This window comes from Indicator indicator, chromosome 5 (assembly GCF_027791375.1).
Source record: "Indicator indicator isolate 239-I01 chromosome 5, UM_Iind_1.1, whole genome shotgun sequence".
Lineage (NCBI taxonomy): Eukaryota > Metazoa > Chordata > Aves > Piciformes > Indicatoridae > Indicator > Indicator indicator.
In genome coordinates, this window is record NC_072014.1 from 23,726,597 (window position 1) to 23,740,951 (window position 14,355).

General features: G+C 35.9%; 1 protein-coding gene across 1 annotated transcript in view; it reads left to right on the forward strand.

Annotated features, from left to right (window-relative positions):
- FIGN (fidgetin, microtubule severing factor) overlaps nt 1-14,355 on the forward strand; it is a 94,664-nt gene that overhangs the window by 55,484 nt on the left and 24,825 nt on the right. The gene's annotated exons all lie outside the window — the stretch shown is intronic.

Below are 14,355 nucleotides of genomic sequence, written 5' to 3' on the forward strand. Positions count from 1 at the left end.
AAAAGCTTTTAGGTGCACCAACATACTTTGTTGGAAATATTTTCTACTGTTTTTACTTCTTCCCATTTCATAGAATCATAGAATTGTTTAGTTTGGAAATGACCTCTAAGATCATTGGGTCCAACTATCAACCTAACACCAATATCACCATTAAACCACGTCCCTAAGTGCCATGTCCACATGTTTCTTAAATACCTCCAGGGACAGTGACACCACCAGCTCTCTGGGCAGCCTGTTCTAATGCAGGAATGAAATTTTTCCCAATATCCAACCTAGACTTCCCCTGGCACAATTTCAGGCCATTTCCTCTTGTCCTATCACTTGATAGTAGAGGGAAGAGATTGACCCCCATGGGAGTCAGTCCAGAAAGAGTAGGAAAAAAGTCTCTTAAGAAAGAGAGAATGGCATGTGTCTGCTTGAAAATTATACGTAAAGAAAATAAATTTGCCTTTCAAGGAGTGATATTAAAGGACAGCCTGCTATTATTTTGCAGAGAGAAACACATTGTAAAACATGATCTGATCATGCCACAAAGAGCCTCTTTAATTTTTTTTCTTTACTTTTTTGTCTTACTGGCATGAGGTGTCTACTGTAGAGTTGATAAAAGAAGTTAAAAGTATTTAGTCATATTGTTGAAGTGATTGAATGAACATAAGTAATCATATAGTTTTATGGTTTAGTTACCAATTATAAATGAATAGTATCTTTCACAGCATTGAATCAATAGTTTGGATCAGTAAAGACTGCAAAGTTATTGCCTCCTGGTATGATTCTAGGGCTGAGGTGGCCAGCTGAGGAGGGGAAAAGTGTGCACAGAGGTAAAATAGGAGGTCAGTAAGCAAAAGAAAAGGTTCTCAATAGATGCTTTCTTTGGTGACTTGGTTCCATTTAGAAATATTCTACACATACGGAGCTGGCAAGGGGGGACTGATTAAGATAGGATAGATTTCTGTTTAGTTCAGTAGGGAGCACTGTCTTTTTAAAAGGTAGCAGAAATTGTGTGAGCATTTCCTACATCAGGACAGATGAAATTATGCTGATGATTCAATATCAGCAGCTTTTCTGAACTCTAAGCCACTGGGATGATTTTGTCTTTTCCTGGAATAATTTGATATGTTAAATTTTTGTTCCCATTTCTCTATTTCAGTTTGTTTGATAATGATTTACTGTTCATTTCCTTTGTCTAATAGTTTGTCTGTGAAATTCTTAATTGCAGATTGTCCTTGACAACAACTGGCATTTGTCTTAGTTTTTGCCTGTGGGTGTCAGTTCAAATGCTTGTAGGAATTTACTGCCACCAAAAACATTTTTCTCAGTCACCAAAATCCTTACTTACAGCGAATAATGCTGTCTCTGCCATCTTGCTTTCTCCAGCACCTCAGTTTTAGATAGCTTTAAGAAGTTTTTTCCTGAGGGACCAAAAGATGTTTATCTTCTTTGAAAGGGGAGGCAGGGAATCTTCTCTAATATAGTGAAATCTCATTCCCTCCCCAGACATAGTGGCTCCCAGCATTCATATGCTTAGCAGAAGCCAAAAATTTCAAGGTGTACTAATGTGGGACATCTGCTTTAATGTGGCAAAATGCTGGCAGTATCTGCAGGGTCAGTTATGACCATATTTACTCTGCAGCTTTTCTCCTTTGGTTGTCAAAAACCTCTGCTTCTTCCCTGGCAGGGAGGCTTTTTCATACAGAGTTTATTATCAGGATATATTTTGTTCTTACATCAGAATTAGCTTCCATGATAACTCTAATATTGTATTATCACTAGCTATACCTCTCCAGTGCTTCAGCCCCTACTTAATGTTGCCAAAAGCGCTATTGTTCTGGTGAAAGCATTGCAAAATTTTCAGCAAAGTGGGTCTGGAGAAATATCCTGCTGCTTTCAATGAGGTCCTATGAGGGCAAATAGGAAGCACTACTGCCGCCAGCAAGCTTTCTTGTTGCCAGCAAGCTTTCTTGTGCAGACCTGTATCCTTCTGGAGCAGGGGACAGAAGAATGACACCAGGTTCACTTACCAACTCATCACACTGCCCTTGAGGAACTATAACAGCTCAACAGATTAATCAGTTAGATTAATACTCCTGCTCTCTGGTGATTACCAAAGGTCTGTTTTGATGGCTCACATACTGGCACTTTTCCCACTGAAACCCTTTTCCATGTTAAAGTGGAACTAATTAATTCTAGGGCAATACTGAATGGTTTCTCTCAGGTTAGTAGTTCAGCCAGTTTATGTCTGGATGTGCTAAGTCTCACTGAGATATCTTAAGCCAGTTCTCCAGATAGTGTAGTAATGTTACCTTGCTACTGGATATACAAGCATTTTAATAAGTGAGTTCTTAAGTAGGTACAGTCCCAAGCATTTATGGGTTTGAGTTGCATGGGGTTTTTTCTGTCATGAAGATGCCATGCTTCTCTTTTACTGAAGATCACCTGTATTTCTTCAAAAGTACGTTCAGATAGACAGCATTCTTCTGCACAGGGATCATAATCTGCCATGTGTTAATAGCACATGTCACTTTACTCCAGAATTGGGTGCCTTGTGGTGACCGCCTTTAAGACAGAATATCTATCATACAATTGCAGCTGAGATGCATGACGGTTGACATACAACAATGAAAACAATACTATGGGAATTATGTGCTATCTTGTCAGGCTCTCTGAGCTTTTGTAGCAGAGGTAATAATACTTACTACACTGGAGACAAAGTGAAAAATAAGCTTACCTGCTTCTGTGATTATCAAATAATCAAAACCTGTGGTTGTCAGATAATCAGAATAATCACTGCATCCTCAACCATAAAACTTTACATTAACTTTTTTTTCTTCCTGAGTGAATAAGATTTGAGAGTTGAATGACATATGACAATGTTAATCTTCTAAATAATGTTGAGTTTGAAAATGAATTTCTTGTTTAGACATATTCCAAATTTTTAAACAGTGGTAGAAATAAAATCCAAATATTTGCCTCCTTGTCAGAGCCCATTATGTGCTCACTTTGTGGTATATTTTCAACTTGCATTTAAAGTACTTTTCAATGTTATATTATTCTGACAGTCTAGCCTAAAGTTTAAAAAAAAATGTATCTCTACAATGTTTGAAAATCATGATTTTAAAACATGATTATGAAAAAATGGTATACCTCAATTAGTTCCAAAGGAAATGTCATTGTGGAAGATTTTACATTGCCAGTCTTCGGTAAGGAAGTCCGTTTTTAAGAAAGCCAGTTTTGCATGCTGCTGCCATGCTAAACACCAATTCAAAAAAATTCAATTTAACTTCAGAGTAGGCACATTCCTAGTGGAAAAAGTACAAGGTTTTGCAGTGATTTATATACTTACTTTGCCAATTCAGTGCTGTGATGCTCAATATCTTGAAGAATGAGCTCTCTAGAATTAGGCATTTGGTAGCCTTGAGCACCTTTGTTCTCTCAGGTTTTGTGTTTAATTGATTTGCTACTCTTTTTTTTTTGAGTGGTAGTTTTTGTTGTTTTTTCTCTTGTTTTTTTTTTTTTACTATTCTTTTTATTGTGTTGCCATTAATAGTTTTATGTCACATTCTTTTCCTTTTTATTGGCACATACTGCATTTGACTTGGAGCTCTCAGTGTATTTATTCAGTATTAGATACTAGCAAAAGGCAACCCCAAAGGGACGTTGCCATTTCCAGTTTTGTCTAAAATAATCTCTATATTGCTGTGAGCAGGGGCTGTCCTCAAAAGAACTGACTTGATCCTTGTGGTAGGGAAACCACTGTAGTGGTTTGATTTGCCATAGCTGAGTAGCAAAAGGACAGGAAGGTCTTGAAGAAGATGAAGTATGTGATCCTCCATTTCAGGTCATCCTTGAGAAAATTTAGACTAAGTAGTGAAAATTTGGGCTCTTCTAATCTTCACTAGACTAATGGCAATACTGTTAGGTTTTATATTGACTGTCTGAGACAAGGCAGGCCCCACTTTTGCCCTCAACTTTGGGAGGAGGCGACATATATGTACCTAATACCTTCTCAAAAATAACTGAAATCTGTATTCTAGAAAGAGCTTGGATCATTTGGAAAGGGTGGTTACACTACACTTGGCTTTACTGGCCACTATCCTTCTAGAACCATTTAAAACAGTATATAGGTGAACGTTTCACCCCATTGAAGGTGAAATGGCTGCTGTACTGATGATTGTCCCATATATTCCCTTTAGGTTGACTCCCCATTCCAGTGTGATCCCTCCACCTTCTCACAAATTGTAAAAACGGCTGAAGTCCAAGAGAAGCTGAATAATCTCCTCAATATCCTGGCAATACTGCTGGGAGAAGAGGTCCAGTCTTTGTACTTCTTGCATCTGGTGTCATGCTGTAAGAGAAATAATAGCGTGGCACAGGATCTAGGTAGAGCTGATCAAAATTTCTCAGTGATTCACAGAGAGCAAGTTGAGTTGGAAGGGAACTCTGGAGGTCATGTAGACCAACCTTTTGCTCAGAGTAGCACTAATTCAAAATTATATCAGGTCAGCTGGGGCCTTGCCCTATTGAGGTTTGACAGTCTCCAGGAATGGAGATTTCCTGGCCTCCCTGGACAGCCTGTCCCAGGGATCAGCAGTTTTAAGAAGGGTATCTGTATAATGCCCCTCCCTTCAGTGTGACCACCAAAACACACTGGTTTTTTTGATTGCTAAGTTTGCAGCATGGTGCATTTCACCTTTTACTGTCACTTCATATAGAAAACTAGTAGGCAACAGCTAAGGTGTAGTTTGCAACATACAATTTTCAAAAGTACTTTTTTTGGCAGCAGATGGGACAGCACGTGTACATAACTATCGTAGCACGTGGTAGTGAAAATCAGACACCTCTAGCTCTGAGAGGATCATTTTGGTTGTTCCGTCTGGAATTGTCATAAAAGTAAAGGTGGAGAAAGAAATATGCATAAGCACTACTTAGTTTATGAAAGGAAATGACAGTAGTGAAACATAATTAGTACAGTGAAGAGATGCCAAGGGAGGACATTGTTTATTTGAGGTTCTTGAAAGATACAGACATCAAGAAAGAGGAGAAATTCTTCAGAAGGGGGACATGGGAATGTAACTAATGGATTGGGAGAATTAATGGGATATTAAAATAATTAAGAAAGGAGAAATTTCACCTGAGGCTGTCAAATTTGACATAACTGATAGGAGATGGAATTTCCTAGGTTATACTTGAAGAAGAATTAATTCAAGAAGTGTCAATTGGCCAATAAATAATTTCAGTTGAATTGCAAAGAGATTTGTAGCTTCCAAAAGAAAATTGTGTTTGTTTTTGTATGTGAAAAGATCATTGTATAATACACCAAGCTGTTGGCAGTCAGGACTCTCTGAGCAAAGACTGTCACATTGCTTTAAGTACAGACATCTTGTGGATTACTGTGCAGTGAGAGTTTTCTTTATTTGTATTTCAGGGTTTTTTTCTGATTTTCAAATTAGTTTCCCAAAATTCTGTTTCTCTTCTTTAGTTTGTATTTTATTTCCTCAGCTTCTTCATTTTTCACAGGCTAAAATCAGCAACAATGCAAATACTTGGGTAAGAGTTTTGAGTGGGTCTGTCTTTGTTCTGGACATCTTTACTGCTCTCACTTGTATTTAATCTTTCTTCTCTTCCCCTTGCCTGTTATATTTCTGTTGGCAAAGGCAAAAAAAAAGGAGTTAAATTGTATGGGACACCGAGTGGCTTTTGTCCTCTGATTCTGAAGATGTTTTCTCTCTTCAGAAGGGTTGCAGATAGTTTCATTTCAGATAAGAAACTACCACATAACATACCTGCAAGAGAGATCACTGGATTTTTGTGGTGGGTTTGGTATTCTGTAGCACAGATAATGCCATAAAAGCAATGCTACATCTATCAATGAGCTAAGAACTTTGTCACAGATTTTCTGCAGTTTCTGTTACAGTCCCAGACTTGTGACAAGGGAAGGGCTAAGTTTGCCACTAAAGTGGATCAAATCACTTGTTTGGTCAGGAGGAAAGGTAACTTCAAGGCTGTCTTCACTTGCTGTCTGTACTTACATCAACTTGTAGCAACTCAAAGAGCCTGCTGGATTTTGTGGAGATTGCTATATTTACAGGCAGTGTTTGGCTTACCAGTAAGTAGCCAGCGAGTCAACTACAGAATGGGAGTGACATTATTGGTTATCTTTTCTCCTGTCTGGACTTGCCAGTGAGAGAAGTAAATTCATTTGTCTGAGCTGGTACAGAGGTTGTATGTGTACACAGATAAGAAATTACCTCTATTCATGGGAAGAAAACCTTCTTGTGTTTTGAGCTATCAGGTTGAGTTAAATGCTTACAATTCTCCTTTAAGTAAACGTCAGATTGATGTCAGTCTTGCCTCAATCAAACCTTAAACAGTTATTATTGCAAGACAAGGCAATTTCTGTTCCACTGGCTGGTTGACTATCTTGGCTTCAGCTGTTCCTTTGAAATTCTTATAGAAAATTTTTGAGTTTAACATGAACCAGCATTTAAAAAATACTGATTTTTGCAATTGCCCATTGTATTGGTAAGGTAGGGCAACCACTGGTTAAGAGTGTTGTAGCAATAGTTTTCCTTTCCTTGCTGTGCAGTACAATACATGCTCTTCTGTGGTATTCTCTTCTGCTTGAAAAGCTTGACAATATGTGGATATATATTTTTAAATATAGACAGGAAAGCTATTATTTTTTATTTAGCTTTTACTGTGTAATGGAATTTGTGACAAGGTTATTTGCTTCAATATAATTTTGTGTACTGATTAGTGTTCTTTGGAAAGGGCCTTGAGGCATGTTGCATGAAAGATGCTATATAAGTAGGGAATGGAAGGGTAAACGACCTTCATTTAAATGCAGTCAAGTAATCATTATCAAAGTTTTAAGCAATTTGAACTGCCTAACAGGAGGTATGATGACAATAATTGCCAATGTCCTTAAAGGACAGCTGTATCCATTTGATCACTGCCACATGCTTAAAGTTCATGAAGGGAAAACCATTTTTCACAGTCTCTAAGTAGTGTCTGAAGATATCTATTTAAAAATGCAAAACAAAGCAAAAATGTCCCACAAACAAACAAAAAAACCCCAACCAACAAACAATATAATAATAAAACAAACAAACAAATAAACCCCCAAACAAACCAAAAGAGCAAGAAAATTTAAAATATACGTCAGAATGGGTATTTTAGAGGGCTTTGCATGTAGCTCAATAGAATATTGTCACTCAACAGTGTTGGTGCCAATACCAGAGGACACAAGTGAAATATTATTAGGTAAAATAAATAAAACCCCCCAAATATTAAAAAACTTAAAAGTGCATTAGTACTTACATAGGAATAAAGCAGGCAGAGTTTATCCAAAGAATGATTTTGCCATGCTGGTGGAAGGAATACTGGGCTCTGCAATGCTATTCTGAGCTTAACGTTTAGTTAAATGGGAACAAAGTGAATTACGCTGAAGAGCTGAGCAAACAAGTTTTATTATTTCTGTTTACTCCTTTTTCCTACCCAAAATCATCTTGAAATATACTCACTTGTAGGCATGCATGGCAAGCAGAAATGGACTTGGATGCATACAGAGGAGCTGGCCCCACTTCGGAAGCAATAGTTCATTCCTTAGTGTGGCTCTGTGCCAAGCTAATATTTCCTGTCTTTGACTTAATGTTCTCATCACTGGCCTAGTCCCACCATTTTTTTACAGGCTAAGAAGAGCTCTATAACCCTTTTGAGATGGAAATATAAAATACAAAAGGGCCTAGGGAATCTCAAGTCCAGTCCCCTACTGTCATTATATATTATAATATAAAATGATAAAGCTGTGCCTTAACATAAGCTAATTATTTTTGTCCTTCAGGACTCTGGTTGGCTGTTCAATAATGTTACTGCCCTGGGAGTTACAAATCTTCTAATTTGCAGCATAAATTTATTTATGTCTGTTTTATACTTACTTGTTCTTGCACCAGTGTTGTCTTTTTGACTTAAGTAGTTCATCTCCAGTGTATATGCTTTGCTGATTATATTTTTTACAGGGGAATCATATTCCTTTTCAGTCTTGGCAGGATAGAGCAAGCCAATGTCTTTTATTCTCAGTCAATGTACACTCTTCATTGTCAGTGTCTTCCCTATAGCCCTTCTCGTTTCTTCCCTGTTTAAATTAATCTTCCCCAAAGAAAATCAGAAGTACAGTTCTGTGTAATGACATAATGACTTTCTGGATAGAAATTTGCCTGGCTTTTATTTTACATCAGATTAGTCGGTGAAAGTCCATCTTCCAGTCAGGGTTTGTCCTTTCTCTTTTCTTTTGTGATTAAGTTTCAACTTACAGCAAGATTTTTTACTATAAACTCTCATGTTCTGCTTCTACTTTCTGTTCATTACCACTGTTTACATGAAACGTGATATTTTACCAATATGATATTTTGATTTTTCTTTCTATAGGTTGTGTAGTCTGTAAATTTCCACTGTATATTTCTACTTCTTACACTGTATTCATATACAGTAATGGATTTAAGGGAGTTTTGCAAACTGATCTTTGAGGAACTTCTTTACCAAACTTCCTCTAGTTCAGTGGGAGTCCTTTCAATACTGTATGTCATTATACCTCTTTTTAGGATTTCCTTAACTAACTTACAGTCCTTTTACTAATTCTCATCTTTCCAGCTGCTGATGCGTAAGGTAACCAATAATATGTATGCAGATATGCAGTTAGACCATTCAGTCATTTCCTTTGCTTAAAATCAGCCATGTTATCAAAAAAATTAGCTTGGCATTAAATAACTTTGATAAACTATTGTGAACCGTATCCCATTTTTCTGCAATAGATATACATATGTATAAAAGCTTGAACTAATGGAAATACTGTCTGAATCAATTCACCTCTTCTGTCTCCAGAAATACCAGTGCTTCCTCTCCAATTCCCTCCAAGTCTAGATATAAACTGAGAGTTTTAATAAAAAATTTCTAGAACTGATCCAGCACACTTAATTTTTTTCTCCCCCAATGTCTATTATTTTGACACAGCAACAGTGTTTTATCCAACATATCTGTTTCTCTTCGCAGTCTATAGCATCATCAGACACCTTTTTCCATCTCTTTTTGTTTTTCCTGAAGAACACATGCATTTCAGTATCTGTGTTTGAGCTCTGACTGCTGTTGCAATGTATTTTGCTTTCCTGCAATAGCTCATTATACATCCTGCAGCACTTCCAACTTTTCCATTTTATATAAGAACACAGGAGTCAGAGCAGCAAACCTTAAAATTATTTCTTACTGATTAGATCCAGTTCCCTAATTATTCTATTCATGAACCATGCCATCTGACTGATGATTATTTCCATCAAAATTAGTATTTTCTTCTAGATGTCCATTTTATTTTCTCCTCTGTTCTTTAAGCTGTTATTGTCTTTGTTTTCTTGATTTCTTCCTGCCTTTGAATCAAATCCAGTTGTTCAAAATATGTCTCTTTTTTTTTTTTTTTTTTTTTTTTTTTTTTTTTTTTTTTTTTTTTTTTAGTTTCCAACCAATATATCCATAGACATGCATTCATTAATGAGGGAAGAGAGATCTCAGTAGGTGTTTAGGGTAATAGTGAGTAGATGCAAATTATAAAGCAAAAATAAAAAGTTTTGCTTTGTGAAAGGGGGTCAACCTCTGTTATTTGATATATCTTTCTTTCTCTGTTTTGGGCATAAACTATAGAAAGTCACAGTGAACACTTCTGGAAAACTCTTAATACATCTCACTGTGTTCTAACTTGACCTAAAATGTATCTTACACATGAAAAAATGTCTAATCAATAGGAAGCTTGCATAGATATTTCACTGTCATTACTAAGTAACCTAATGTCAGTGAGAGTCTTCGAAGTTTTGCTGTTCCTCTGGAGTCTCCCAGGGTCTATTATATACTTTAAATGGAGCCTGGACATATGCTTAAGTGTGGCCCCAAGACCACTAGCCTCCATACTGTGCCACTTGTTACACAAGGCTGGAGACTGGGACCTGGCCCACTTTATTTATTAGTATAATGAATTATTTCTTACCAAGTAAGTTCTCCTCTGTATGTTTCACAGGAAGTATTTTTTTCTCACAGCACGAAGTGAGAAATGTTTATTTTCTTCTTGATTAGTAAGAATGACTGATAGTAATCATGGGAGGCAGGAACAACTTGGGAAAGGAGATCTATGCCTGAGTTGTTTAATTTTCCAGGCTTCAGCCTGCTTTGCAGTCAGTTGCTCTGAGTTGCATTGTGTATTAGGGAAAAGGAAGATATTTTGCTTTTTTTTCTGAAGTGAATCACTGTCCCAGCTCTGTGTGAGAACTGGCATTCTTTAGAACTAGGAATCTGCATCTCTGATTAAAATTCATTGTCCTAGTTTGTTTGGTTGGGTTGGGTTTCTATGTGTGTGTGTGTTTTCTTTCCACAATCTTACAACTATTCTCTACAAATGGTTCATCCCAAAATCATCCTCTTTGTACATTGAAGTCTTTACTATGAGAAAAAAATGCTGTAGCCTCTCTCCATCTTCATGATGCCTTCTTCTCTGCCCTCTTAAGGTGTAAAACCAGACTGTTCTAAATGAACAACTTTTGCCTGGAGAGGGAGGGGGAAAAGGGAATACTTTTCCATTGAAAATGATCAAAATTTTAGGATGCGTCTTTGAACAGAACAGATTTTGCTTGAGCCTCCTGAGATTTTCTCAGCACTATTATTCAGTGAAACTATTTACAGGATTATTTTAGCATCAAAACACAATTGCATTTAATTCCACTGGATTGCAGTTCTGTTACTTTGAGCAGACATTTTTATATATATATAGATAGATAGATATAGATATATATCTCAGCTGTCTGATTTAAGAAACAAATATCATAAACCAAACATGTAAAAATAAAATTGTAATTCTAAGTCAAAATTTCTTGTGGCTTAGGTTGAAGTAAGCAAAGGAGAGCTAACAAAAGAAGAATGGAGGTGTATTTTTAGTCACAAAAGGAATTTCTTCATTTTTATATGCCACAATACTATATTATGTCATAGAACCGGTGAAGAAAGAAATACAGTGGAGAATATTTTTTAAGAACATTTTTCCATGTGACTAATTAGGAAATAAAGTTCAGATGCTTACAGTGCTAACACAGATATTTTTAATAAGAAAATTGGAGAAAAGCACCAAATAACTGGAGTAATAATTCTTTGACTCCATTGGGAGTAACTTTTTCAAAGAGAAGATAGCCTAAGTCAAAACGTTTAAAATTGTAGAAATGGAAAGCAAAATTTTAAAATAAGTCTGTGCAATGCCGTTACAACTTTCTTTTTCTTTTGAGTTCCTGTATTTGAGATGTTTTATACTTAGGAAATTTCTACTGCATTATTTACTAGGTTTGCATCTTCTGATAGACTTAGCAATACTGCAGATACAGAATAGAATTTTTTTTCACTATTTTCAATTATATTATGTATGGTTAATGTCACAACTGTTAACTTACCTTTGTTCGCTGTAATCTACCTATGAGAATGACCTTGCTCACAGTGAAAAGTTCTTCTGATTTCAAACTGAATAACAGTCAATATTTTCCAATGGGAAACCGGTGATGGTCTCGAGAAGAATTGTTAACCAAAATGGGATTTACAGTTGCTCATTATTTCCTTAATTTGTACTTGCCCTGGGAAAATACTTGCTGTGAAATATTTGTATTGTCACACTTAGACTTGATAACATTAGGCATAATTTTTACCTTAGAGATGACACCAAAAACATTGAATAGATAAATATGTTTCATTTAAATAATAGTTTACTTTGTTGAAACCAAGAGTGTGTCTGTGTTGTTCTTTTTCCTGGCAGTAGAGCTGCTTAGTGAGAGTGAAAGGAAATCTGAGCCTTATTTTCCGTGTTGGCAAAATCCTTTCAAAGTCTTTCAAAGACTCAACTGTGATGTGAATGAAGAGGTGCTATAAACTGATGTAGTTTTCCTCACTAGTGAAGTGAAATTAAGCATAGTGCTTTTCCCGTATGTGTGGCTACTAATTTTAAGCTAGATGTCATGAATTGGCAGACAAATAAGTCTGCAGAGTTGCTATCTTGAAAAAAGTTATCTTATTTAGCCACATATTGAAACTAATTCCAATTTTTTCCTCGCCTGTCATAGTTTAAGTAGTAACTTCATTTGAATACACAAAGTAGTAAACTGCTGTCCCATGGATAGAGACATTTTTTCAATGCTGTTTGGAAAGCATAAATTCAATGTATGCTGTCATACATTAATAATGTGTAAGTAGTAGTAGTAGTGCATAGATGGCTTCTATGTGTGAGTGGGTACATTTTATATTACTTAGAATAAACACGGTTACATCTTAATAACACTTTAATAGGACTTTCATTGATTATGTGTCACTTCTGTTAGTTCATAGGAGTTTCTATTAAGCGTTTTCCTGAGTGTATTTTCTGTGATTATGTCAAGCTTTCAATGTTTGCACCTCATTCATTGGCTCTATTTATCATTACCTCCTCTTTTATTTTCATTGTAAGATTATTTCTCACGAAAGTTTCCCACACTGATGGGAACACTGCATTAAAAAATGGAAGGAAATCCATGCCCTGTTACAGATTATAGTAATACATATGTGTGCCAGTTTATTTGAGAAAATATAAACTATTTTCTTAGGCATCCATAGTCATTTCCAAATACAGCATGCAGTGCAGCAGTTCTATCTGATACTGCATGTAATGCATTCACAACAAACCTCTCAAGGCATAAATCTTCAATGCACACAAGCTGTTTTATATCTCAGACTTTCTAAACTATGCTAACTGTGGAGACTGTATCAATCTGATAGGTTGGGACCAGAATTATAGAACATAGAAGTGCAGGAATCTGTGAAAGGTGAGATCTCTGTATTTGAATTTTACTTGAATTGATCCATAAAGTTATTTTTAGAAGTTACATTCTCATAACATCTACATAACCTGGTTTACTCTAATCTGATTTTTCCAAGCTTTTTAAGCAGTGCTGAAAATTACTTTAGGGAATAGATTTGCTTTCAAACTGAGTTTTCAGAATAAAGTTCGGGTCATTGTGTTCCTTAGGAGATTGGCTGAATGCCACTAATAGTATGTTGTGACTGTTTTTAAATCTGACAGTTGGCTACAATGCACTTGAGTAACTTCCAGCTTTATTGTCAAGCCAAGGTATGGTTTCAGTAGAGATGCTATCTGGCATCCACAGGAGATATTATTGTCAGTTAGAAGTGAGATGCACTTCATTTTTTTTTTCAGGTTTACTCATTATGCTGTGCCCTGCGTTTAAATTATGTTTGCAAAAAATATTTTTACATGTAAGATTGCAATTTAGTAGCCTTTGAAGTTTGACATTAATGCCAATAAACAAAGCCTATGGAACACATTTAGTACTGCAGTTTAGAAAGTCCTTTAAAATATGTTTTAAGATTAAAATAATTTCAGAATTAGTCTCATTGATCTGAGAAAAGTAAGTTTTTGGGATGTAGATAGTATCTTTTGTTAGACTGGTGGCTATAGCTGGAACTGCTGAATCAGTGCTTGTTTAACTATCCCATCTGGTTTATGAAAAGAATACTCATTCCTTTTTGTGTAATATGGATGAAGTGAAAATTAAATTCTGCACTAGCATGTGCCTGGCTGATGAGAGATGCTAAGGGAAGAACACCCAATGCAAACAGTATAGTTTCCAAATGTATTTTTCTGAATTTCTCTAAGAGATCATACCACTGCACAGACAAGAAGCCTTTGAGATCTCCCCTTCTCAGGTAGTTCTGTTTCTGCCCTGTTTATCTTGCATTAGTAGAAAAAAAATTAATGGCATGACTTTTTTTTCGATGCATTACTTCTAAACTGTTAACTCTTGCTTGGCTGTGGGCAGTTATTTTTTTTTTCCTCTGTTTTTCATGTCTCAATTAATTTTCCATTCCAAGTTACAAAAGTCAGTATTGCTTAGAACATATGCCTCTTTCTTTTTTTCCTACAAAGTTTGGATATTATAGAATAAGATGTTTGAATGTTGGATCTATATAAATATGTATGCATATCAAATGTAATTCTCTCCTGACTTGTCTGTTCATTTAAAGGGAATAGTGCTGAAAGACAATGGGACCAATAGTTGAGTTTAATAGCAAATGACCATACTCAACACTGTTTCTACTCTTGTAAATTTGAGCTGTACCATATAGGTCGTCAAAGCATTATGCATTTGTGAAATAGGTTATTCAAGCTCATGAACATCAGAAGTCAAGACTTTTAGAGATATTGACGCACCGAGAGATGCAGATTTAGATCCCTAGCAATTTTTTGAAGGTCACAAGTTTGTGTGTTGAAGTCACATGTCTGGTTGTGAGTCTTCA